Genomic DNA, 24763 nt, shown 5'->3' with positions numbered 1-24763 from the left:
TCATCATTCCCCTTCTTTCCTCTCCAAAGGTAACAAGTGTTCTGAAGTTGTTTATTATTCCAGTGCATTAAAAAAAAAAAAAACTTTCACTACCTATAAGTAACTGTGAATCCTATATGTTGTAATAATATCTGCGGCTTACAAGTTTGCACGATAGGTACGAGATTTTAGGTATTCATTTGGAAATGCCTTTTGCTGTGTTTGACATTGTATTCTGGGATTGACCCTTGCTGGGGCCCCTGTGACAGCTGTATGGTTTTCAGCTCACTCTGAGAGTGAGACCTTTTTTATATTTCACCTCCTGGAGCAGTGGCCAGCAACTTTTCTCCATAAAGGCTCAGACAGCACAGGTTTCAGGCCGTATGGGCTCTTGAGTTCTACCATTGTAGAGCGCCATAGACGGTGTGAATTTGGCTGTGCTCCAATAAAATTTTATTTTGTATAATTTTTTAAAAATAAGACTTAGGGCAGCCCCAGTGGCACAGTGGTTTAGCACCGCCTGCAGCCCAGGGCGTGATCCTGGAGACCGCGGATCGAGTCCCACGTCGGGCTCTTTGCATGGAGCCTGCTTCTCCCTGTGTCTCTGCCCCTCTCTCTCTCTCTCTCTCTCTCTGTGTGTGTGTGTGTGCCTCTATGAATAAATAAAAAAATATTTAAAAAATAAAATAAGACTAAATTTTTTTAGAGCAGTGTAATGTTCACAGCAAAATTGAGAGGAAGGTACAGAGGCTTCCCTTATATTCCCATATATAGTCCCATATATCCCCCTTACATACATAGCCTCCCCCATTGTCAATATTCCCCAACAGACAGGCATTTGAGACAACTGGTAAACCTACATTGACACATCCATCATAATTACCCAGGATCCATAGTTTGTGTTAGGGCTTACTCCTGGTTTTTGTTTTTGTTTTTAAGATTTTATTTATTTATTCATGAGAGATGGAGAGAGAGAGAGAGAGGCAGAGACACAGGCAGAGGGAGAAGCAGGCTCCATGCAGGGAGCCCGACGTGGGACTCCATCCTGGGTCTCCAGGATCAGGCCCTGGGCTGAAGGCAGCGCTAAACCACTGAGCCACCCGGACTGCCCCTTACTCCTAGATTTATACATTTTATGGGTTTGGACAAATGTATAATGACATGTATCCACCATATGGTAACACACAGAGTAGTTTCACTGCCCTCCAAGTCCTATGTGCCCTGCCTCTGTGTTCTCCCTACTTCCTACCCTCTCCCCTCCCCCCGGCACCACTGAGCTTTTTACTATCTTTATATAGTTTTGCTTTTTCCAGAATGTCATACAGTTGGAACCCTATGGTATGCAGCTTTTTTAGATTCACTTCTTTCCCTTAGTTATATGCATATGAGCTTTCTCTAGGTCTTTTCATGGCTTGGTAGCGCATTTATTTTAGCGCTGAGTAATATTCCATTATCTGGATGTACTAAAGTTTACTTATCCATCATATCCTACAGGACACCTTGGTTGCTTTCATGTTTTGGCAATTTTGAATAAAGCTGCTAGAAACATCTGTGAGCAAGTTTTTGTGTGGGCATAAGTTTTCGATCATAATTTCACATCACAAAATATTCTTATTTTTATTTTTTCAGCTATTAAAAAGGCTCAGATCATTCTTAGCTTGCACGCTGTGCAAAAGCAGGCGGCAGGCCAGATTTGGCCTAGAGTCATTGAGTAGTTTCCACTTTTGTCCCGTTATGAACAGTGCTCTAGTGTTCCTTCCTGCAAGCATTTCTCCAAGGACAATACAAGCATTTCTCCAAGCTAGACACTGAGATGTGGAATTGTTATGGCATAAGGTGTGTTTTTAGCTTCATGAGATATTGCCTCAATGCCCCAGAGTGATTTTATCCATTTACATTCTTACCGGCACCACCTCCACTTCCCCACATTCTCACTGACACCTTATGTTGTCAGACTTTTTAACTGTTTGGCCAAACTGATGAGTGTGATGACAAATATCTTATTCTTGCTTTAATTTGCAATTCTCTGAGAGCTGGGGAATTTTTCCAAATGTTTATTGTCCAGATTGCTTCCATCCTGAATTGCTCATTAGTATATGTTGCCCCTTTTCCATTGGATTGCATATCATTTCCTTGTTAATTTATAGGGGCTCTTTACAGATGTTGCGTGATTACTTCAACCTTGGGAGCCTCAGTTTCCTTATCTGTGAGTGGGATATTAACAGCACCTACATCATGGAGCTGATGTAAGGAGTAATGTAAATGACTATCATATATACTGTCTGGCTTTCTCACAAACAGTAAGGATGAGCAGAAAATCATCTTGCCCAGAATTCCTCCTGGGGAGACCACTGTCTCTGCATGGAGGAAATATTGTGCTAGACCACATGGAAAGGAGAATAAACCAGGAAAGGAATACAAGGCACCTGGGTGGCTCAGTCAGTTAAGTGTCTGCCTTTGCCTCAGGTCTTGATCCTGGGGTCCTGGGATCGAGCCCTGCTTGTCCCTCTTCCTCTGCTGCTCTCCCTGCTTGTGAGCTCTCTCTCTCTCTGTCAAATGAATAAACAAAATCTAAAAAAAAAAGAAAGAAAGAAAGAAAGAAACAAACAAACAAAGGAATACTCAAGAGCAATTGCATATGTAGCTAATTGGCTACATATGACAAAGGGCCAGATTTGCATGACCACTGAGAGGGAGGGAAAGAGAGGCTGCCACAGGTCCAGGGATCAACTTGGGTGGGAAAAGGGAACAAAGAAACCTCACAGGGAAACACTGGAAGAGAACAAAATCTCAGAGTTCTTCTTGGTTGGTTGTGAAGTATGCGGTTTAACTTCCCTCCTGTTTCTCCTGCAGAAAGTCTCCAATCCTCACAAATGATGTTTGTTAGAAGACCCTTCCAGCCCCAGAAGAAGTGGCAGGGTGTTCACCTGGCTCAGAATGGGGGTGAGAACAGATAGCACCGGGGCAGCTCAACCACCGAGTCCGAGGGGGACCCTGACAGCTCAGAAGCTGTTTGCCAGTGTGATGAGGTTAGGTGCTGTGCCTGGTCCTTTCCACACATGACCTCATTTAATCCTGGCAGTGGCTTCATGCAGCCTTAATAACATCCCATCTCACACGGCAGACTTGACGCTCACAGAGGTAAAGTTACCTGCCCGGGCTCAGGCCATCAGTAAATTGTTGAACAGGATCTCATCCAAGTGTTTCTGACTCTGAAACTTCTGTTCTTAAAGACAAGATAGAGATAGTCGAGGCAGTGATAAGGTAGGTAGAAAGAGGGAGAGGGAAGAGAGAGGAGGGGCAACAGGAGAGGAGTGAAAGAGGGAGGGAAAGAGAGAAAGAGATAGCAACCATTGCTGATCCTTCTGGAAGCCCCATCTTGAAGGAAGGGAAGGCAGGGCCTGAGAATGCCAGCTGCTCACAGGTGGGATTGCCAAATTCAGCCAATAACAGTAGAGGACACCCAGTTAAATTCGAATTTCAGAGCAATAATGAATAATCCTAATTATACCACATGCAATATATGGGACATACTTATACTAAAAAACTCATTTACTGTTCTTCTAAAATCCAAGTTTACTGGTGTCTGTGTATGGTCTGACAACCCTCCATGCACGGCACTGCCGGGAAGGACAAGCGGCAGCATTTGAAGAAAGGTCCTAGTGCAGCACTTTGCTTTACCCCCGAATGCTGCATGTCCTGTGTAGCAGCTGTCTCCTTCCGAAGCCCCTGCCCCCCAACCTCCGAGCTGTCAAGCCTGCCAGCAGGGCTGGAGCCAGGAGAATTCCAGGCTGCCCTTCAAGCCCTGACAGGTGCCTGGACAAACTGGGAGGGTCGACAAGTTGGCCTTTGGGACATCTCACCTCCGTTTCCTACCTCCCCCCCCGGGGGGGGGCATCCTCTCTGTACCCAGGCTCCCCGAGGCCCCGTGCTGCTCAGGTCCTGCCGAAGCGGTTGGTAAAGCAGTGCGCGCCGAGGTGGCCGGACTGAATGTGGCCCTCTCCTAGGGGGACCTCACAGGAGGGTATGCTTAAGCCCAGGGCAGGAACTCCAGTGGTGGGATGGCAGGCCTGGTGACAGTGCTGGAGGGGTACTGGGGACAGAGGGGCCCTTTAGGGACTCCCCAAAATATACCAGCTGGGCAACCACCGAGTCGGCCAACTCTGCCCGAATGAATGGCACGCAGTAGCACGCCCAGATCTCTCTGGGGCTCGTCCTGCTTCACGCAGCTTCCTCCACGCTGGGGAGCAGCACGTCAGGGCCTGGAAGGCTCTCTTTGTGCAGACATCGCCAGCACTGAGCGTCGAAGTCTCTAGCTCCTCTTATTCTCCCTCGTCCTCCAACCTCCCCTTGCGTGGCTCCCACCAGGAAAGCAGGCAGCAGCGCTCAGGGGGCCCCCCGGGAGCCCCGGACCAGGCTCTTCCCGTGCACACCTGTCCTTGGTTCACTGTGGCTCCCTCCTGGAAAGAGTACCAGGCCTCCCGCCCTGGCCTTCCCACCTCCAAACAGCTTTCGAGTGCTGTTTCCATGACAACCAGAGGCATTGCTGTAGTTTCACACCTATAACACGAATCCTCCTCCCTCCCAACGTTTTGCCCCTCTGCCCAGGATTCTTGTCGAGACCCTCTCTGGTCGCAGCGAGTCCCCGCGTGCTCTGCCTAACAGACCCCCTTTCTGTCAGCTTCTAAGAATTTTAAACTCAAAGACATCAGTGGAGGGCCTTCCCTCTGAATATGGATTTTTTTAAAAATTTGAGATAAGTTAAAAATGTAACAAACGGGGTGGACAATTGATGGGAATCTTTGGTAGAGCTGAGGCTAGGATAGGAGCTCCAGGGACGTGAGGGGAGAACATGGCCCAAAGGCCTGTGTGTGGAGATGTGATTATTTTTCAAGTTAATGGGGAGGCAGATCTCCAAATATTTCATACACGGATTACAGCCAATTATCGGATTCTACAAGAGGCCAGCACACTGGCTCCCCTCTGGCCATCCCACATCGTCAACACACCAATGACAAGGAAGAAGGGGACCCAGGAGAGAGGCCTGGGCTGAGGGTGATGAGGAGTGGAAATGTAGAGAGGAAGGATCTGTCCTTGCCCCAGCTCTGCTTCTGCCCCTAGTAGCTTGTGGAGGGTCGGCTCCCCATCTCACCCTGTTGGCTCCCCCAACCACAGACTGGTTTGTTTAAGCCACCCCCCAATGCCAGTCCAGCTCTTTCTGCCTCATATGTCACTAGCAAAGCCCCATTCTCAGCAAACCCATCCATCACATCAATATATTATTGATTTTTGAATGAATATAACTTTCCACAAAGGGAAGAGAATGGAGAATGATAAAACCCTATCACTGGATTTTTTAGACCTCTGCAAAATAATCACATGTTGTTGATCATGTCAGAGAGGATCCTGCTGGGAGAGGATGCCTAGATCCAGGAAGGGAACAGTGTGATGTCTTTTAGATTCACGTTCCTGGATGCTTGGGATCTGGTCCATTCTCTGGGGCTTCCTGAGGGTTCAGAAGTCTCTAGATGGTTTTTCTGTGCCCACCAGGAGGCCCTTCTGATAGGGCAAGGGTTTCAGGACTTAACAGTTTCCACAAACCCTGACCTGCCATCTACCCTCTAGATCCACACCTCACCCCCAGCCCCTTCCTTGTAGACTAGGTGGCCAGAGGGCAACTCACATGTCAAATCTTATATATAATCCCATAAGTGGCAATAATCAAACAATGAAATCTCCACAGACCTCCTCTCCAGTATCTCCTGAAAGCAAAATCCTAAAACACAACCAGGTCTACTGTGCCCCCATATGACTCCTTCCTTCAGAGATGGGATGGGATGGGGCATCAGGTGATGAGATCCCCACTGAGTGTTCTGTGTTAGCCTAAAACCTAGTGTTTGGGAAGTTTGAGGGGTTTTGTGACAAGTCCCACAGGGTAGGCTGACTTCCCTAGGACTGCCTGGCCCATGTCCACCAGTTCCCATGAGGTCCCTGCAAATGAGTGACAGTGAGTGTAAAGCTGGGAGTTTAGGTTATGAGGCAAATTCCATTTCTGATTCCAAAGGGGAGCAGAAATTTCAAAGAGTAACTCAACCTGCATGGCGCCACTGTACATTCCCGCCTCCCCACCCCAAAATGTCTCTGCAAGCGTGTTTTCAGCCCTGTTCACTCTGGATCTATTCCACCTTGACTCTGAATGACACCTGTCTTCCTAATACAAAATGCTAGCCTCTCAGCTTTTGTAGTCTGCCCTGCTGGCCAGCTGGTAACAGAGGTTAGCCTCTACACTCTGAGCATGAGGGAAACTGAGGCCCTGGGAGGATGCAGACTTTCAATCTCTTAACCCAAGATCTTCTCAAGTTTAAGATGCCTAGTTTGGATGTGAAGTAACTTGGACATCTCTGGATTGTGTGACCTCTCTGCCTTCCTCCAGCCCTACCATCAAATGGGGGAAACCCCAAACTTTTGATAGTGCCCTTGAGCTGCTCTGCAATGACTACTATTCAAAACTTCCCCGGGTCCGCCACCACCAACCCCTGTCCATGACCCCATTCTTCCTCCAACTCCATGTTTTTCATCAGCCTAGCTGCTTCTTAGTCTGAAAAGCTTTTTTTTTTTTTTAAATTCACGAGAGACACACAGAGAGAAGCAGAGACACAGGCAGAGGGAGAAGCAGGCTCCCTGTGGGGAGCCCAATGTGGGACTCGATCCCAGGACCCCAGGATCACACCCTGAGCTGAAGGCAGATGCTCCACCACTGAGCCACCCAAGTGCCCCTGAAAAGCTAATGTCTAAAAATAAATTCCCCAAGTCAGCAGACACATAAGTAACTGCATCCTGGCAAGATTATATTAGGTGAGTTAGAAAAGCAGCAAGGGGTGTTATAACTCAGTACTTAGGAGGATAACCACACAAGTGAACAGCAAATGAAAGATTCTCATTTCTTCTCTTGGCCTTTTCTTATAGCCCCACCTTCACCCCTGTTTGGTCTCAGCCCCCAGGTCCCCAGCCTCAGTGGATACCATCCGGGTCAACGAGGCAGTGGCTGTGCTCCCCACCGCGCTCCACTGCCTCTCCTTCATTCCAGGAAGTGTGAGAGACATCTGGTGAGGAGAACTGATCCCAGAGCTCTCACTCAGATGAACTTGGATGGACCCTCCGGGAGATTAGAGAGTGTTTTGTGCCAGTGCCACAACTAAAAATAGGCTTATGGGAAACTGAGTCAGGTCAAGTTGGCTAGAGTTGAAGGTTCTGGATTATAGAACAGTCAAACCCAGAAGAGCCTTCAGAAATATGAGTGTCATAAATTCCACACAAAGGGGCACCTGGGTGGCTCAGTTGGTTAAGTGGCTGACTCTTGATTTTGTCGTGAGATCGAGCCCTGTTTCAGGGTCCACACTAAGCGAGGCATCTGCTTCAGATTCTCTCTCTCCTTCTCCCTCTGCCCTTGCCCCTTCTCTCTCTCTCTTTCTCAAAATAAATGTAAAAATCTTCCAAAAAAAAAAAAAATCAGGATAGTTAGCCTGCCAGTAAGCAAGATGCCTGCCTATATGTCAGCCTTCCGGGAATGTCTCAAATGACCACAGGCACATACATCTCTAGAGTGAATGGCTTGGGTGCCAGGATTAGCCAAAGCCAGAATAGACACTTAAAATATTTTGACATCAGAGCACAGCTATCTGAGAGGATGCAGAAACTACAATTTCAAATGAGAATGAAATTGCTGCGGGTGTAGGATTATTTCCATTCAGGAAAAAAAATGCACCCATTTGCATTTTTGAGACTAAAAGATAGTCTACTCTCCTACTCTCTCCTTAACATTTCTGAAGATTTCAGTGATGTGACAATAAGTAATAAGAAGTAACTAGTGACCAATGTTGTCAATTAGGCAAATGAAAACACAGGGCACCCAGGTAAATGTCAATTTCAGATAGACAATGAATAATTTTTTAGCATAAGCATGTATTGTATTAAAGAAAACTGTTGTTTATCTGAAATTCAAATTTAACTGGGCATCTGGCATTCTGACAACCCTTCCACCTATGCATAAATAAGTAAAGAGGTGCAACTTCCTAAGGCCTTTTCATTGCAAAATTCATTCAGTCTATAACTACATCCCAAGCACCTACTCTGTGCCTGGCACTGTGTTCAATGCTTGATCTCAGGGAGCCTACAGTCTCACTGGAGAGCTAGGGAAGAATTGCCATCAAAGCATCTTGAGCAGGAATGTCCAGGGCCAGGAAAATCAGAGCAAGAAATGACATTTCAGATGAGTGAGGGAGCAGAGGTCACCACCAATGCAGACACCAGCTCTGCTTGCATGTCTGGGGCAAAATACAAAGGTACCATGAGGCCCTCTTGACCATTTCTCTGTTGTGGCACCTCCCTCTTTTCACCTCCCTTTCCATTAAGAACTCATTCATTCATTTATCCAACTGACATTTATTGAGAGCCCATCGGTACCAGACCTGGCACATATTAAAGGACAAAAATAACCATAACATAGCATCCTTGAGGTTGACAGTTTGGGAGTCAAGACACATGTCTTAAGGCTCATTTTAGTTGTGAGGATAAAGCAGTGAGGGAACATTGGGGTGTGTCCCATAGCATCCCAAAGCCTATGGGCACCATCAAGTCATATAATTTTGTTCAGAGGCCGAAGTCCCCGTCAATGTGTTGAGTTACCCTGATCAAGTCATGAACCTCTCCAAACCTCGTTTCCTTCACCTGAATAAAAGTGGTGTTCAGAGTAGTGTCTGTCTCATAGTCTTGCTCAGAGGAGCTAGTAGAACAGCCAGTATTTGGTCAACTATGAAGTGTCACATAAAGATGTCATAAAAATGATTTTTGTTTGGCAGGTTCCTAAAAGGTAAACATAAAATTACCATATGATTCAGCAATTCTGCATGTAGCTATCTACCTCAAGAATTAAAAGCAGGGACTCTGACACTTGTACACCAGTGTTCATTGTGGCATCGTCTACAGTAGCCCAAAGGTGGAAACAACCCAAATGTCCACCATAGACAAATGGACAAACAAAATGTCACATATGCATACAATGGATTATTATTCAGCCTCAAAAAGAAATGAAATCCTGACACAGGCTACAGCATGAACCCTGAAAACATTATGCTCAGTGAAATAAGCCAGATGCAAAAGGACAAATATGTTATGATTCCACTTATTGAGGTATCGAGGGTAGTCAAATTTATAAAGACCCAAAGTGAATTGGAGGCTCCAAAGGACAAGGGAAAAAGAGAGTTCTTGTTGAACAGGTATAGGGTTTCTGTTTGGGATGATGAAAAAGTTCTAAGGATGGATGGTGGTAATGGTTGCACAGTATTGTGAATGTACTTAATGCCACCCAACTGTACACTTAAAAATGGTTTAAATGGTTAATTTTATGTTATATATTTTTACAATAAAAAAAAGTGTATTTGGGTGCCTGGGTGACTCAGTCAGTTGGGCAGCCAATTCTTGATCTTGGCTCTCGTCATGATCTCAGAGTCCTGGGATCGAGCCCCCCACTGGCTCTGTACTCAGCTGGAAGTAAGCTTGGGATTGTCTCTCTCCTGTTGCCCCTCCTCTCCACTTGTGCTCACTCTCTCTCCCTCTCTAATAAATAAAGAAATCTTTTTTAAAAAAAATGCACCCAGGCGGCTCGGGTCATAATCTCAGGGGCAGTGGGATGGAGCCCAGAGTCAGGCTTGCCGCTCAGCCAGGAGTCTGAGATTTCTCCCCTCCGCCCTGCCCCGCATCCATGCTTGCTCTCTCTCTCTCTAAAAAATAAATAAATAAATCTTTGAAAAAAAAACGTTATACTCCAGAGAAGGCTAGAAAAGTTAGAGTGGGCATCACAGAGGGCTTCCTTGAGCAGAATTGGACTGAAGGAGATGGAAGAAGAACCTTTAAGCAGGACAGACAGAAACACAGGAAAGACAGGGCTCTCTGTGAGCTCCCCGGGGCCAGGGGCTCCCGGAGGAGTAGTACTGTCCTAAGGCTGAGGCCCTTCAGTGCCACCTGCTATGGAGCTGTCCTGCAGGCCCAGGAAGAAAGCACTGAGGACACACACAGCACGGCCAGGGCGAAGGCTTGTGTGGGAAGTGGCTGGGACGTGTCTGTCCTGGACCCACCACGACAGGAAGTGCTGGGTTATGAAGGAGAAAGCAAACCACTCCAGAAGTTGTATCCAGAGGATGAGGAGCTTCCGAGTCTGAGGAGCACATTACCAACAGCTGGGAGGCGGGGGGCGGGGGGGGCAGAAGCTAAGTCAGCACCAGTGGGGAGGGGTTAGTGAAGGCCAAGGTGGCTAGAGTTGAGAGGAAGGAAGCTTTATGAAGGAGACATCCCTCTAGCCCTCTAGAGTCACACAGGAAGGTTGGTTGGGCAGGTAACCTAGGCAGGAAGGGCTGAATCCAATCTAAGATGTCAACCCCACTAAGCGGAGACATTTGTAATTATTCGGAGTCCTTTCCAAGGATCTTGAATACAGACCCTGCGATCTGCCTCAATGGAGACTGGTCCTGCACCCAGTCATCCTCTGGACAAGAAAGCAGAGATAGTATCATTTCCTAAGATCAAAATTTCAGGCCCTCTTCCCGCCCTTGGAAGTTTTCCTCTGATTCGTGGTCAATTTTAGCAAAATTATAAATTCAGTGAAGATAATTTCCTTCCTCCCGTGTTGTACCCTTCAAGCCTTTCACCCTCAGAGAAGGGCTAGATACCAAGCATTTTGCATCTTTTTGTAAATTCAAGCTTTTGTGTTCCTTTTCCCAAAAGTATTTGCATTTTAGCCAGATGCATTGTTAAAAGATTTTAAACATCAGGGAGCTAGGGCTGAGAAGATTTAGAGACAGGGTGGTCTTTCCAGCTCCCCAGTAATCACTCCTTCCTCAACTATAAGAGACACTCTCCTGACGAAGGGGTCACCACTCCTCACCCCTGGCCGACTGTCACCTCTTCCTTAAGTTAGCACCAGCCATTGGCTAAACAGCAGGGTTTTCATTTAATAATAAAATATCCTAACAGCAAATAGAAATTTCTCTATAAATAGAGATCATGTAAGATGACAGTGGATTAACATTTTAATTAAACATGGCAATTCCAATCATTTTTATCATTATAGAGATACCCAACATTTTGACACATTTCAGGTGTAAATTGATGGTTCCAGTCCGATGGCAAATTGAAATAATTTTTCAGGTGATATTTGTAAGCTTTCAGTGGCAGCGAGAGATGGTATTCAACAGTCAAAGCTACAGATTCTAGACATTCCCATTCAAAATAGTAATCCTGAAGCCTCCCTCCCTCCTCCATTGAGAGCTTTAAAAATTATCTCCCCACACGTCACACACACCATCATAAATTAATTTGACGCTTTATGATTTGCAAAACCCACGCCGAAAGGTACTTTGTTTTCCCTAGTAGAATGTCAGATTCTGTTCTTTGGATGAAAGGCATGGCAAGCAGGACTGATGTGTGTATTTGTCTCAGCAATTAATGATTTATTGAGCACAGAGGATGTGATTTAGCATCACACTACTGCTGATCCGTTACAGGGGACGGATTATTATTATTATTATTGAAAGAATCGAGGTTCAGGGCAGCCTGGGTGGCTCAGCGGTTTAGCGCGGCCTTCAGCCCAGGGCGTGATCCTGGAGACCCAGGATCGAGTCCCACATGAGACTCCCTGCATGGAGCCTGCTTCTTCCTCTGCCTGTGTCTCTGCTTCTCTTTTTCTCTGTGTCTCTCATGAATAAACAAACAAATAAATCTTTAAAAAAAAAAAGAAAGAAAGAATCCAGGTTCAGAGCAGACAAGTAACTTGACAAAAGACACACAGCTAGAAAGTGGCAGAAGTAACGTTGGAACCCACACGCATCAAGCTTTAAACACTGGACTCTCTTACCTACTATCTTTCTTCCTCACAAATGAAACTGTGTCCAGCTTTTGCTGAAAGGTGACTCCATAAATAGTTATTGATTTGTCATATTTTTCCTACATTCTCTGCAAAAGAAAACACTCCAAAGCTGTGTAACCTCACCTCAATGAAACATTTTCTTTGTCACATGTCCTCTGTGCCAACTCACACTTCCAAACCATCACCATCACCACCGTCATCATCTTCAATATCAAAATACAGATTTTATTTGAGAGAGAAATATTTTTTCAAGGAAAAGATAAATATGTTAAGGGATCACGCTTTCTTTTTTTTTTAATTAGGCAATTTTAATCCTTAAAACCTGCTTTAGGCTACACACATTCTTGGATTCGTGACTTTTATTATTACCTATAGTGGGCTTACAGTCACCATTTGCCTTCAAGGCGCCCTGAGAAACACGCAGAGCCTTTCTAGCAAGGCTGAGTAATTGATATCTCTGTGGAGACTTCTCCCCAAATTTTTATAGCTTCCTTAGCTAAAATTTGCTGAAAAGCCACATAGAGAATTTCACATGGAAATAATAGAACTATTCAGCGTAAACGCCCATATAAGTGAACATGCTGAACAAAACGTTCCAAGTTTTGAAAACTTGAGAACATGTCAGAGAAAATGACATCACTCTGAGTAAGAGTACAGTAAATAATCTCAACCTCTTGTAGTCTTATGATACTGAGAAATGTCCAGCAACTTGATGTTTTAGGATGCTGAAACTCTGTGGGTTGAATAGTTTCTTAATAAAATCAGTAAGTATTCCCTGACTAAAGTAGCACATGTTTAATGATTTAAAAAAAAAAAATGTCTCGAGGGCATGACAGTTCCTTTTCATCTTTATAACCCACAACAGAGCTTAGCTTAGCACCACTTTTGGAAAAATTTGCTCCAGAAACGTTTGTTGAGTGAATATCAATATTTAATAACTATTCAACAAAGACTTGTTGGTGTTTCTACAGTTGGGAGAAATTATAACTGAAAACAAACTACAGGGACGCCTGGGTGGCTCAGTGGTTGAGCATCTGTCTTTGGCTCAGGGTGTGATCCCCAGGTTCCAGGATTAAGTCCCACATGGGGCTTCCTGTGAAGAGTCTGCTTCTCCCTCTGCCTGTGTCTCTGCCTCTCTGTCTCTCATTAATAAATAAATAAAAGATTTAAAAAACAAAGAAAACAAACTCCGATACAATATTGTGAATGTACAAAATGCCAATGAATCGTACACTCCAAAATGGTTAATTTTATATTATATGAATTCCACCTTAATAATAATAATGATGGAGACCAAGGAATAGCGACCTAATAGGTTTCATTAAAATTCAACACAGTATATTCTCATATTTTCATAACAAATATAAAGTACTAAAGAGCCCATAAACATTTTTGCAAGTAGGAAGTGTAAAAAAAAAAAATCATTATTAAGTAGATAAAATGTAAGAGTTCCAACACGATTTCCAGAAATTGTGATGCAAATAGCCTGAAATAGTTTCAGCGCTCAGGACTTGTTGGGGAGGATGTAGGACCTTTTCAGACCCTCCCTGGCTGTTCCTGTTTGCGGTCCTGGTGGCCCCCTTCACGCTGCAAAGGGCAGGATGGAGCTCCTGCTTCCAAAGTGAAGAAGCCCTGGGTCTCTTCCCCATTCGAGAAATTTTCCAAGAACATGGAGAAATGTAGCCCCACGCCTGCACTCCCATGCTCTCACCAACTTTAATCACAGTTCCAAATTCAAGGTGATCATTCTAAGAACCTCAACCTTACAAATCATTTCAAATATGAGGCTTCCCTTCTTATAGGACAATGTGATGACAAGCTGCTATTTTTAAGCGGTAAAGAAAAAGCCTCTTAGTATTTAAAGGGGTTTAGTAATCTCGATTCAGCAGGGCTGAAAATATAAATGTAAGTTTCCAGTAGTTTAGGAAGCAGCATTTTCTGATTAGACACCAAACAGTTTTCTTTTCCATCAAAGGGCCGTTTATGGAGCTAAATGTTTAAGTGCTGAAGACACTGCACTAGATTTTCAAGCTATACCTTTTTTTGTAAAAGGCCAGCGATTGCACACTTGTTTTCAAAAAGTTAACACATTTCGAGTAAGCCACAGCTTGGAATCTTGTCTGTATCAAATTTTCCCTTCTGCTTTCTGATAAATCACAATGTGACAGCCTGCGAGCCTTCCTCCCTCCTCTGTTTGGCTTGCTCATTAGGTCTTTAAAAGAAAATGCAAATCCTCATCTCTTCATTAACCCATCTTAGAAAATAACTCAGATGTTCCTAATTTCTCGTCTGATTTATCAGACCGGTCTCTGATAACTTTTGAAAGAAGTCTATTCAACATTCTCAAGGACAAAGGACACTTTATAGAAATAAATAAAAAGAAACCCTGACACAATCACAAGAGGAGAAAAACACCGAGAACTTTGGTACACGTTGCCTGCTCGCTTCAGAATTATTTCTCGTTCTGTCCGAGCCAATAAACACATTACACTGAGAATGTTTTATTCAAAAACTTCTCTGATACAATCTACGAAAAGAACTAAAAGCCTCTCCGTTTCACTCCACGGTACAGACGCCTGGCAGCCTAAGGGAAGTGAACATTCCACCGCAACCTTCCCTTTAAAAGTAAATAAAAGAAAAAAAAGTAAATAAAAGTAAATAACAACAAGTATGACAGCATGATGGAATCTGAAGGTTTCAAAACACGCTTATTCTCAACTCCGGAGAAAGCTTTTCACCGAGCCGTGTGCTGTGGGTGTGCGTGCGAGTGTGTATTAAAATATCTCTAAAATTTAGTCTTCTTCTTCTTCTTTTTTTTTTTTTTTTTTCACACATCAACACTCAACTAAATCCTAGGGTCTTCTCAGAATGTCTCCCCACGATTAGGTGGCTTTAGAAAGAATTCTATTTACCAAAATCATTATGACACTGTTTATTTTCCTCAGAGGGGGGCTGGAGGGAGGGCAGGAGGGGAAAGAAAAGAAAGCTGGTGAGTTTTTGTATAATAAGTGACCCTATCATGCAAATAAACAAGCGCTTCTCTTTCAGGATCTCTGTTATCAAAGACATCTCCAAGGCTGACAGCATTTCTCAGCTCCTCAGCAGAAATGGAACTACTGACCCCACCAAAAGTAAAGAAGACCTTTCTTCTTCTGCCCAAGACATGGGGGGAAATAAGGCAGGGAGGCTTGTGTGGGAATGGTTTTCTTGAACACTTGCACCAGACACTTTTTTTCAGCCATTTGGCCACACTCTGGGCACCTCCCTGTCCGCCTTCCTCCTCTCAAACAAATCGCCAGGGATGGACCCCATGCTCACCAGAAAGTCCAGGACACTGCTTTCCACTTGTTTCTTTTTAAAGTATCTGTGGGTCTCCAAGTTAGGGAAGGGGCAGGGAGGAGCTCTCCCTCACAAAGACAAACACAGTTTGAAATAACAAAGCAGAGAGAGTGTATCTGTGTGAGTAGGATGTGTGTGTGTGTGAGTGTGTGTATTGGGGAGGGAGGGTGTGTTTGGTTTTGTTTGATTCCCCCACCCCAGAAGAAGGAATTGAAAGACAGGCCGCCCAGATTTCCAAAGTAGTCAGTTCCTGAGGAGGCAAGCGACTGGGGAAGGAGAGCGTTTGACAAACTCCCTGACTGGAAGCTCAATCACCAGATTTCAGAGAGGACAGAGTCCAATGCCTCCCGTACGTGGGGCATCCAACGTGCTCTTCTGCACCAACAGAGACCCGAGACACGCCTCAGGTGGGAGAGCATCGTCCAGCAAGGGCTGGCTCTTCCCCTCAGGTGGGGACCAGGCCAGGAGGGAGCTTAGACGTGGCGGCGAGCGGTGGAGGCGGAGGCGAGCAGGGCCCACAGGACTGGATCTTTCCTTTCCGGAGCCTGCGTTGCCTTCTCTTCCACCTGCTTCCCGGCGGGGCGTCCGGTCTCTCCTTGGGTGGGGGCCTGTTGACTAATGAAACAGCGAAAGCACAGGTCAGCCATCAGGCAAATAATAAACATATTTGTGTTGCACATCTGTTAAGCCTGTTTAATGGGTCGGCCCTCCACGTCAATGGGCTTCCTACCCCAGCCCCCATCGCTCCACCTGTATCAACAACAATGCCTCCACACAATTACCTTACCTTAATGAACTTAATCTTTAATTTCCCAGCTTGGCCCTGGTACTCAGCCTCCTAACAAAGGAAGTCGAACTGTTTGAGTCCCCGTGAGCTGCCTTCCTCCAACAGCCAGGGAAACTTTACCCACGACAAGGATTTTCGCCCCTTGTGGAACTGTCAAAAGCAATAAATATTTTTCTTTTTATTCCATCATTAGACCCTCCTAAGAATGCCTCCCCATTGTCCACTGTAATTCCCAGAGCTCTCTGGGCAGGGGCGTTATTGTGGAAAATGAATCCTGAAGTGTTAACAATCCTGCCAAAGCGGCTACACTTTTTTTTTTTTTTTTTTTTTTTTTCCGAGGGCGTAACCGTTAGGAATGTGTCGCCTCACCATAGCCTGCTCGGCGAAAAGAGCACTTGTGTTTTTTAACACTGGGCTTTGAGAAGGATGCTCAAGTTAAAGCATTGTGGCCACTGTAAATAGATGCACTCAGCAGAATAGAGCTTCTTCATTCCTAATTAGGGAAGTAACTCTAGAAAGACAGAATGTCACTTGCTAGGCTGTGCGTATTGTTGAGTTTGTACTCGCCTCCACAATGTGAGGTAATTGGAGTTGTACCTTTTAGAAAGCTGCTAATTTCACATAGGAAGTGCTAACAAGACCTTTCTGGGCCATGTTTTCCTTCTTCCTTTTTAAGGAAGTTACAGACCTTCAGTAGTGGGAATGGCTGAGCCCTGGCCTGGCGGAGGAAACAGCAGTAATGAACCACTTCAGCCCGCGGTTAGAAAAAGGAGGCCTCATTTTGGAGTCCTGAGAATACTAAGCACAACAAAAGGTTCTGTTTAAGCTTGTTATCCAGGACATTCTTACAGGCTACACAGCTTTCCCTGCAATGACCCTCTCCAAACAAGTGCATCAAGTTTGAGCAAATAGAAACACCCAACTTTCAAGGCTCGGAGTTATAGTTTTCTTTACAAAGCCATTTATATAATGTAAGCTGCAATTAGCATGGGACAGAGCGAGGAGATTTAGGCTGGAAAGTTCTCTTAACAAAAGATAGAAATTAGTGGAATAAGTAACAGTTAAATATCGGCTTCAGATAACTAGTTGAAAAGGCCTTTTAAATCATTTACTAATAAAAAAAAATAAAATAAAATGATTTTGCCTCAGACCTTGCTCCAACCAAAGCGTGGTCTTTTAAATCACTGAACTGATTAATCTACTAATTTTAAATTATCCAGCAAGAATGGATCCGAGCAAAAAAAAAAAAAAAAAAAAAAAAAAGTCCACACACCCCCAAATGAAAAGCGCTACAGCTTTTAAGCCTGACAATTTCATCAAAATGTCCATAGGAATTACATAAAAAATTCAAACCGTAATGAAATAAATTGCTACTTACATTATGAAAAGTCTGCAAAAGCTTTTTATAGACTTCAAATGCAGAAGTTATATAAACTGCACAGTAAAAAGAATTAGAAATTGACCTTTACAGATCAAGGGCTAAAATTAACAGTCTTCAGGGGAAAAAAAAAATCCCAGTTCACAGTGGCTTTTAATGCCATTTTTTCCCCCTACACTCATTTATCTAATAACCATGGCAAGGTTAGGATAAACAATGAACAGTATGTTTTCACATTTTCCACCTTTTGTGTCCTCCATATGAATTTCTAAAACACTTAAGAGAATAGATACATAAACCTGTGACCTTCAAATGAGCTTTCTGATACTCTCAACATTTTGAATAAAAAGATCAGAAAATGGAACCACTTTTACACAGTAATGAATTCCATTCTGTTGGGTAAACAAAGCTAAATTTTAAAACAGAGACCTGACATTTGTATAGCTCAAGAAGCTATTCTGTTCTTCTGGGGGTGGGCAGAGGGAGGGAGGGGGGGGGATCTTGTCAGTACTTTACGGTGGGCGAAATAATGACCACATGTACCATTCACATTAAGAAAAAGAGAGAGAGAGACAAATCCATTTGGCCGCGTTCAACAGAGAGCCACTGCTTCCAAGACAAGGACAACAAAAATGCCCAATTTTTATGACAATTTCCCCCCCACCCCGGGAACAATTGATCCATCCCACAGCAAAGGAGGGGGGTGGACGGAGGAGGCCCCTGTCGCCATTATGGAGCTAGCGCTTATTGACGGGAGCTAGGAGGGCCTCCAAAAGTTACTCCAATTTCCGTCGAGCTTTTGTGCATCCCTTGTCCTGCCTGAAAGGCTCAGTTAGGTATTGTTGCAAAAAAAGTCTGCATCCACATTTGTTCCCCTCTAATTCATACCCGGCATTGTGAAGTTTTGCCATTCAGGGGCTGATTGGACAACAGCCCTGACAATGGCCAAGCGATTAGGCCCTCAGCATGGGCTGGGGTTGTGGGTATAAACCTAGGGCCGGGGCTGGAATTCACTGGGGCATTCAGCTTCCTCTCGGGCCCTTCCCGAGAGGCCGAGCCTCCTTTGCTGCAGGTAATGCATTCCTGCAGACCCGGGAAACGGAATCCTTGTAATTAGCGTGTCCAGCACCGGGCAGGCCGCCCCCGCCCAGCAAGTCGGCCCTCGGGGGCCCTGCCGCTTTCTAAGGAGCTCGGCCCCCGAGATGCTCCGGCCTCGTCGAATGGAAAACTTTCTCGGGCGACTCGGTGGGCCTGAAAATCAGCAGGCAGGGGAGGGCGGCCGGGGAGGCGGCGAGCGGCGCCACTTAACCCTTGGCACGCCGAGGCGCGCGGCCCCTGCCCGGCCCCGGGCCCGGGCTCGGAGCGCGCCGCCGAGCGCGCGGGTGTCAGTCCGCTGCTGCACGTGTCAGGAACCGGAATTCATTTACATGTGTTTTCCTATTGTTTTATATCATTTTATGACAATGTGCCGCATAATATAATTTAAATCTTTAATGCACAACTAATTCTCTACCATTAATTTGTCAACACGATCCCTGGATATGCCACCCGGAAAAGCAGGCGGGCTTGAAATTACGTGCAAGGCGTTCCTGGGGTCCTTAGGAAGGTTTGCAGGGTGGTGGGGGGGGCGGGGGGGGGGCACAGATTCCCGGAGGCTCTTCCCCTGGACTGTCTAGACTCAGGAAGGCGAGCATCGCAGGGTGCTTCCCGCCTAGACCGGGGCATTCCGGCTCCCGGTGGGGAGCAAGACGCGGGCACAGCTCGCTTCTTGGAGACCTGCGTCCGGGCGGCGCGGGGTGCCCGCGGCAGCGCCCCGAAAGGGGCCGCGGCCCAGCCCTGGGGCTGCGCGCGCGCGGGGTGGTCGGGCCGCTGCTGGGGAGCCCGGCCCGGGGAGGCGGGTGGGGGGGGAGGGGAGACCCGCGACGTGGGAGGGAGAGAAAGCGGGCGGCGGGCCCCGGGGGCGATGCGGGCACAGACCGCGTTTTGGGGTGGGGGTGGGGGTACCCAAAGCTGGAGAGGGCGTGCCTGTGGGCAAAGCGTTGCTGGGCTGCCCTGACTTCAGACCCCCGCAACTCCCCCCAAAACTTCCCCCAAACCCCAGGCTCCTCCTTCTTTCGCTAGTTGTCCGAGCCCAGCCTGGAAAAACCGCGGCTCCTTCCCTCCGCGCCCCAGGAGGACGGGCGCCCTGCAGCCACCAGCCAAGTGAGAACACCCAAACGTCTGCACCGTTACAAATTAAAAAAAGAAGGAGCACCCCAAACCTTATTAAACATTCAAATAGGGAAAAAAATTAAGATATTCTGGGCAAAAGAAGTGTTTAGACAAAGGCTGTCTGCTTCAATTTCCCCCGTTAAGCGGGGAGCTGGCTGCTGGGAGAGAGAGAGAGAGTGACGGTGAATTCCATAAATTAGCTGAAAATCCCTCTTCTCCGGAGCCCAAGTTATCTCTCCGTTGCCTGCAGCTCTGATTTAGAACGGGAGCCGGCTTGTTTACCGGTTTAATTAATGCCCCTTTTCAAGCAGGGAGGAGGGGAAGGGAAATGAAGTGACTCGGTGATAAACAGGTGTAGCGCGGCCTGCAGCCGGGCTCTCCGGGCCTGTCGCAGCCTCATCAGGCTTGACTGGGCCTGACCCCGCCAGCGAAAAAGGTAGATGGCCCAGTTGGAAGCGCAGTAGGTGAGCATTATTTTAACCGCGAGCCTGTGATTGGAATGGCTTAAAGGGACAATCAGCACTTGGGGTTTTTCTTCTTCCTCCAGAATGCATTCTGATTCTTTCCCGTCGCTGAGCGCAGAAGAGACAGACCTTGAAGATATAGGTCATAGGCCCTTTCCCTCCTCTTCCTCCTCCTTTTCCTCAGCCTTCACCTCAAAATGGAAAGGAAGAGCCTCTTAAGAAGGAAATCTGGCTCCTGCAGCTCACCGGGGACCGGCTTGCTGCTCTGAAAAAAAGAAATCCCTGGGCATTCTCTCTTTATTTACTTATTTCCGCTTTTTAATTCCAAGAGCCTAATATCTGGGATTGGACTGTCCGTGGCCTACGTGTTTCTGTGACCTTATAGATAACAGGGAAGCTTGGATGGAAAATGAAATTCAAGCGCCAGCTAATTTTAAAAACATAACTCAGAACTCATTCCCAAGGGGGGAAATGGCAGTTTCTGTAAGCACAGGCTGAATGTGTTTTTAAATTAATAACTAGCCCTGGTATTTGCTAAATGATGGCTGTTTCGTCATTAAAATCAGCAGGTGTCCAAGGTGAGAATATATGTTTCATGACTTAAAGTCACCTATCTGCTTTGCCTGCTGCCTTTCTCTGAGCCAGCATCCTGGAGAAACAGAAGTGAAACCAGAAGCTGGGTCTGTCAGCCATGCTGGCCTTTTGGCCTTTTGGGGAAAGAAAGCTTTTTTTTTTTTTTTTTTTAATTGTCATTTATCGAACGCCTACTCGATGCCTCCAGATGTCATCACAAATTTGGACAGCTTCCCTACAAGGTGGTTATGTTCATCCCCATTATTGAGAAGTTTTTAGAGAATTGTAAGTAATCTTCCCAAGGACAGACACAAAGCTAGTCAAGTGCCACAGTAGGGAAGAGAACTGGGGTCTCTCTGATTCCAGGGCCCTCACTTCTTTCACTCTCTATGAGATAGCGGTGATCCTAGCTACTCACCAGCACGTGGAGACCGGGATTCCATTCTAGACAGAGGCTGCTTATGCCCTTGGTTACAGAACACAGATTTCTTTTTGCCACCTGGAGAATTCCACTCCAAATTCAGGTTCGGGTCATGGGGGCCCAACACATGTATAAGCACAAAGTATTTTGCAGAATACAGAGGTCTTCCTGGAAAGGGTTCTAACTTGGGATTAGGATCTTTCAGTTTCACTGCTGGTTCTACTACCCATTAATGTGTGACCTTGAGCAAGTCACCTTAGCTGAGTGAAATCCTCATCTCTGATTGGCATTGTCTGCCTCACAGAGTGAGTTGGGGCCAAAATGAGCTGACATGAGTTCAGATGTGTTGATCACTATGAGGAACTGTTCAAATGTACGGTTTCATGACCGATTTCCCAGAGTTATTAGGTACTAGTTAAGACTACAGGTGCATGTGCTTTTCAAAGTGAAATGAATTACTATATAAAAGAGACTATTTTTTCTCCTTATTAAAGAGCACTTCCCTCCTAATTTCTTTTTTTTTTAGAGATTTTATTTATTTATTCATGAGAGACAGAGAGAGAGAGAGAAGCAGAGACATAGGCAGAGGGAGAAGCAGGCTCCCTGAGGGGAGCCTGATGCAGGACTCGATCCCAGGACCCCGGGATCACGACCTGAGCCAAAGGCAGATGTTCAACCACTGAGCTACCCAGGTGCCCCCTTCCTTTCTAATTTCTAAACACAAAAATCCTGGCTATGTATTTTTAAAAGATTTATTTATTTATTTTAGAGAGAGCGAGCACCAGCAGGGACAAGTGGCAGAGGGAAAAGAAGAAGGGCTAAGCACAGAGCCCAATGGGGGCTCTGTCTCTGGATACAGAGATCATGACCTGAGCCAAAACCTAGAGATGGACACTCAACTGATTGAGCCACCCAAGCACCCCAAAAAATCCAAGCTATATCAACAAATAGTTCTAAAAGTTCTAATGTATCCTAAAATAATATAATTTTGATGGAAGAGACCATTCATAATAAAAATGATATTAATGATGACTAATGGTACTATATGCCAGCAGCACACTAAGTACTTGATACGTACCAATTAGTCCTCATCATAACTCTATGAGGTAGGTACTATTACTGTCATACCCATTTCACAGATAAGGAGACTAAGACACAAAACGATTTGGTCATATGATTCCCAAATAGCAGAACTATCATTTGAACCTGTAACCTGGCTCTGGAGTCCACCCACTTAATCACTGTGTTCTACAGCTCTTCATAAGAGAGTGTATTATCCTTACCTCTCCAATCCACATTTTTAAGATGACAAAAGTGAAGCTCAGAGAAGTTAAATGATTTGCCCATTACCATTCACCTGTTTTATGGCAGAGCTAAAATTAGAGCTTGTATGTCCTAATGCCCAGTTGTTCTATTCATAACATAATTGCTACTCACTTCACCCAGCTTTCGGTGCTCTCTGGAGAGATAGGCTGAGTAGTATAAATATTGGCTCTACCACCCCAGCCAAGCTCTGAACTTTTCTGAACCTAAGATAATAAAGCCCACCTCATCGGTAGGCAGACTAAATGAAATAACACACAAAAGTGTTTAGCGCAGTTCCTGGCATACGGTAAATGCTCAATAAACCCTCCTCAAATGTAAAAGTGTAAAATGGATCGAGGAAGAGAAGCATGAACAGTGGGGAGGCCCTGACGTGGAGGTAGCTGTTTCTGTCAGTGAGTTGGCCCAAGCTAAGTTGAAGGAAGAGACTAGCAAGGCTGGAAGGAGGAGTAGAGCCCAACAGTGTGGGAAGACTCTGAGGCCAACTCCTCAGACATTGGAGGATCTTCTGAAGTGAGTCCTGAGGACACAGGACATTGAAATCATTGGCCAGCCTGAGGGGCAGAGGGAAGGTATTGACTTAGGAAAACAAGAAGGGGGAAAGGAGCAATCAAATAGTCTGGAGAAAGCAAGTTGGGGAAGGCTGGAATAAGAAAAATGGCTGCCTCAGCGCTCAGTCATCATGGATGGGTCCCCTTCACAGGGTGCTCTCTGGAGACTTTGGCAATGGTTGTTTCCCTCCATAGAGAGTAGAAAAATGGGGTGCCAGGAGACTGAATGCTGAGGAGGAACTACAAAATGCCTGGCTAACAGAATCCTCTCTCCATGTGAAGGCTGCTACTGCTTCTTCTTCTTCTAAAGATTTTATTTATTTATTCATGAGACACACACACACACACACAGAGAGAGAGAGAGAGAGAGAGAGCAGCAGAGACACAGGCAGAGGGAGAAGCAGGCTCCCTGGGGGGAGCCCAATGTGGGACTCGATCCCAGGACCCCAGGATCACACCCTGAACCCAAGGCAGATGCTCAACCACCGAGCCACCCAGGCGTCCCTCCATGTCAAGGCCTCTGTGGACCTTTGTCTTTTTTCTGTTTCCTCATCAGCAAAATTTCCCAACTGTCCAACTGGGCTATTATAGGGATCAAAGGAGCTATTTGATGTAAATGTAAACCAGACATGTTAAACAAGTCTCAACTATTGTTATCTTGTCTGTAGAGAAAGCAAAGAATATTAAGTGAGGAATTTTTTTATTGAAAATTTTAAGCATAAACTTAAGTAGAAGAGTATGATGAACTCCCAGGTAGGTACCTGTGATCCAGACTCAACCATTATCAATTTATAGTCAATATTGTTTCAACCTTCCCCATCCTCCCCCCAGCCCTACTGGATTATTCTGAAGCAAATCCCACATATCATATCATTTCAGCTGTAAATATTTCAGAATATATTTCTAAAAGGTAGAGGCTCTTTTAAAAACATAACCATAATTATATTATGACATAAAAAAATTGACAGTAGTTCCTTAACATTACCAAATGCTGAGCCACGGTTCAAATCTCCTCATTTGTCTTATAAATGGACTTTTACGGATGCTTTTGCAGATCAGGACCCAAACAAGACCAACACCTTGCATCTGGTTGATCCAGGAAGGGACTTTTCCTGAGGGCTTGCTCCGTCCTATCAGCCTGCCAAGGCTAGGAGACTTCCGGCCAGGGTTGCCTAGACCCGATGATAGCAGGGGTTCCTTAGCATCATTTGGCCATTGATTCTTCCCTTCTTGGACATTGAACTATGGACTGAGTAGCCCTTTTGAGGTTTGGGGACCCACAAAAAAGGAAGCATCTTGGAGTGCAAGTGCTGGGGTCAAGACACCTGCTCCTTTGCTAAAGTGTGGTTTAACACAGAGGCTTTATTTTTAATTTTTATTCTTATTTTCTCTTTCTTTAATTAAGGAATAGTTAGCATATTATATTAGTTTCAGGTGTACAACATAACAATTCAACATTTGTATACATTATGTACTCACCTTGATAAGTCTTAATACCATCTGTTATTCCAGTATTATTGATCATAGTCCGTATGCTGTATTTTATAGCCCTGTGACTTATTTTATTACTGAGAGTATATATCTCTGAATTCTCTTCTTCTGTTTTGCTCATTCTCCCACACCCTTCTCCTCTGGTAACCACCAGATTATTCTCTGTATTTGTGAGTTTGTTTTCTGTCTTTGATTGGTTCGGGTTTTTTTGTTTTTTAGATTCAACATATAAGTGAGGTCATATAGTATTTGTCTTTCTCTGCCTGACTCATTTCACGTAACCCTCTAGATTCATCCATGTTGTCACAAATGGCAAGATGTCATTC

The 24763-nt window shown here is 45.3% G+C and overlaps 1 long non-coding RNA gene across 1 annotated transcript; it reads right to left on the bottom strand.

Moving 5' to 3' along the window:
- Nucleotides 1–14153: 14153 nt before the first annotated feature.
- On the bottom strand, nt 14154–21099 carry LOC111097845. The gene is made up of 5 exons (XR_005365820.1): nt 21070–21099; nt 20208–20263; nt 16714–16823; nt 16026–16175; nt 14154–15853 (listed from the first exon to the last, which is right to left on the bottom strand). It is a non-coding gene; the product is annotated as an uncharacterized LOC111097845 (long non-coding RNA).
- Nucleotides 21100–24763: the final 3664 nt, after the last annotated feature.

The sequence above is a fragment of the Canis lupus genome, chromosome 10 (assembly GCF_011100685.1).
Source record: "Canis lupus familiaris isolate Mischka breed German Shepherd chromosome 10, alternate assembly UU_Cfam_GSD_1.0, whole genome shotgun sequence".
Lineage (NCBI taxonomy): Eukaryota > Metazoa > Chordata > Mammalia > Carnivora > Canidae > Canis > Canis lupus.
The sequence above is the reverse complement of the archived record's forward strand: the minus strand, read 5'-3'. Positions and strand labels throughout refer to the sequence as shown.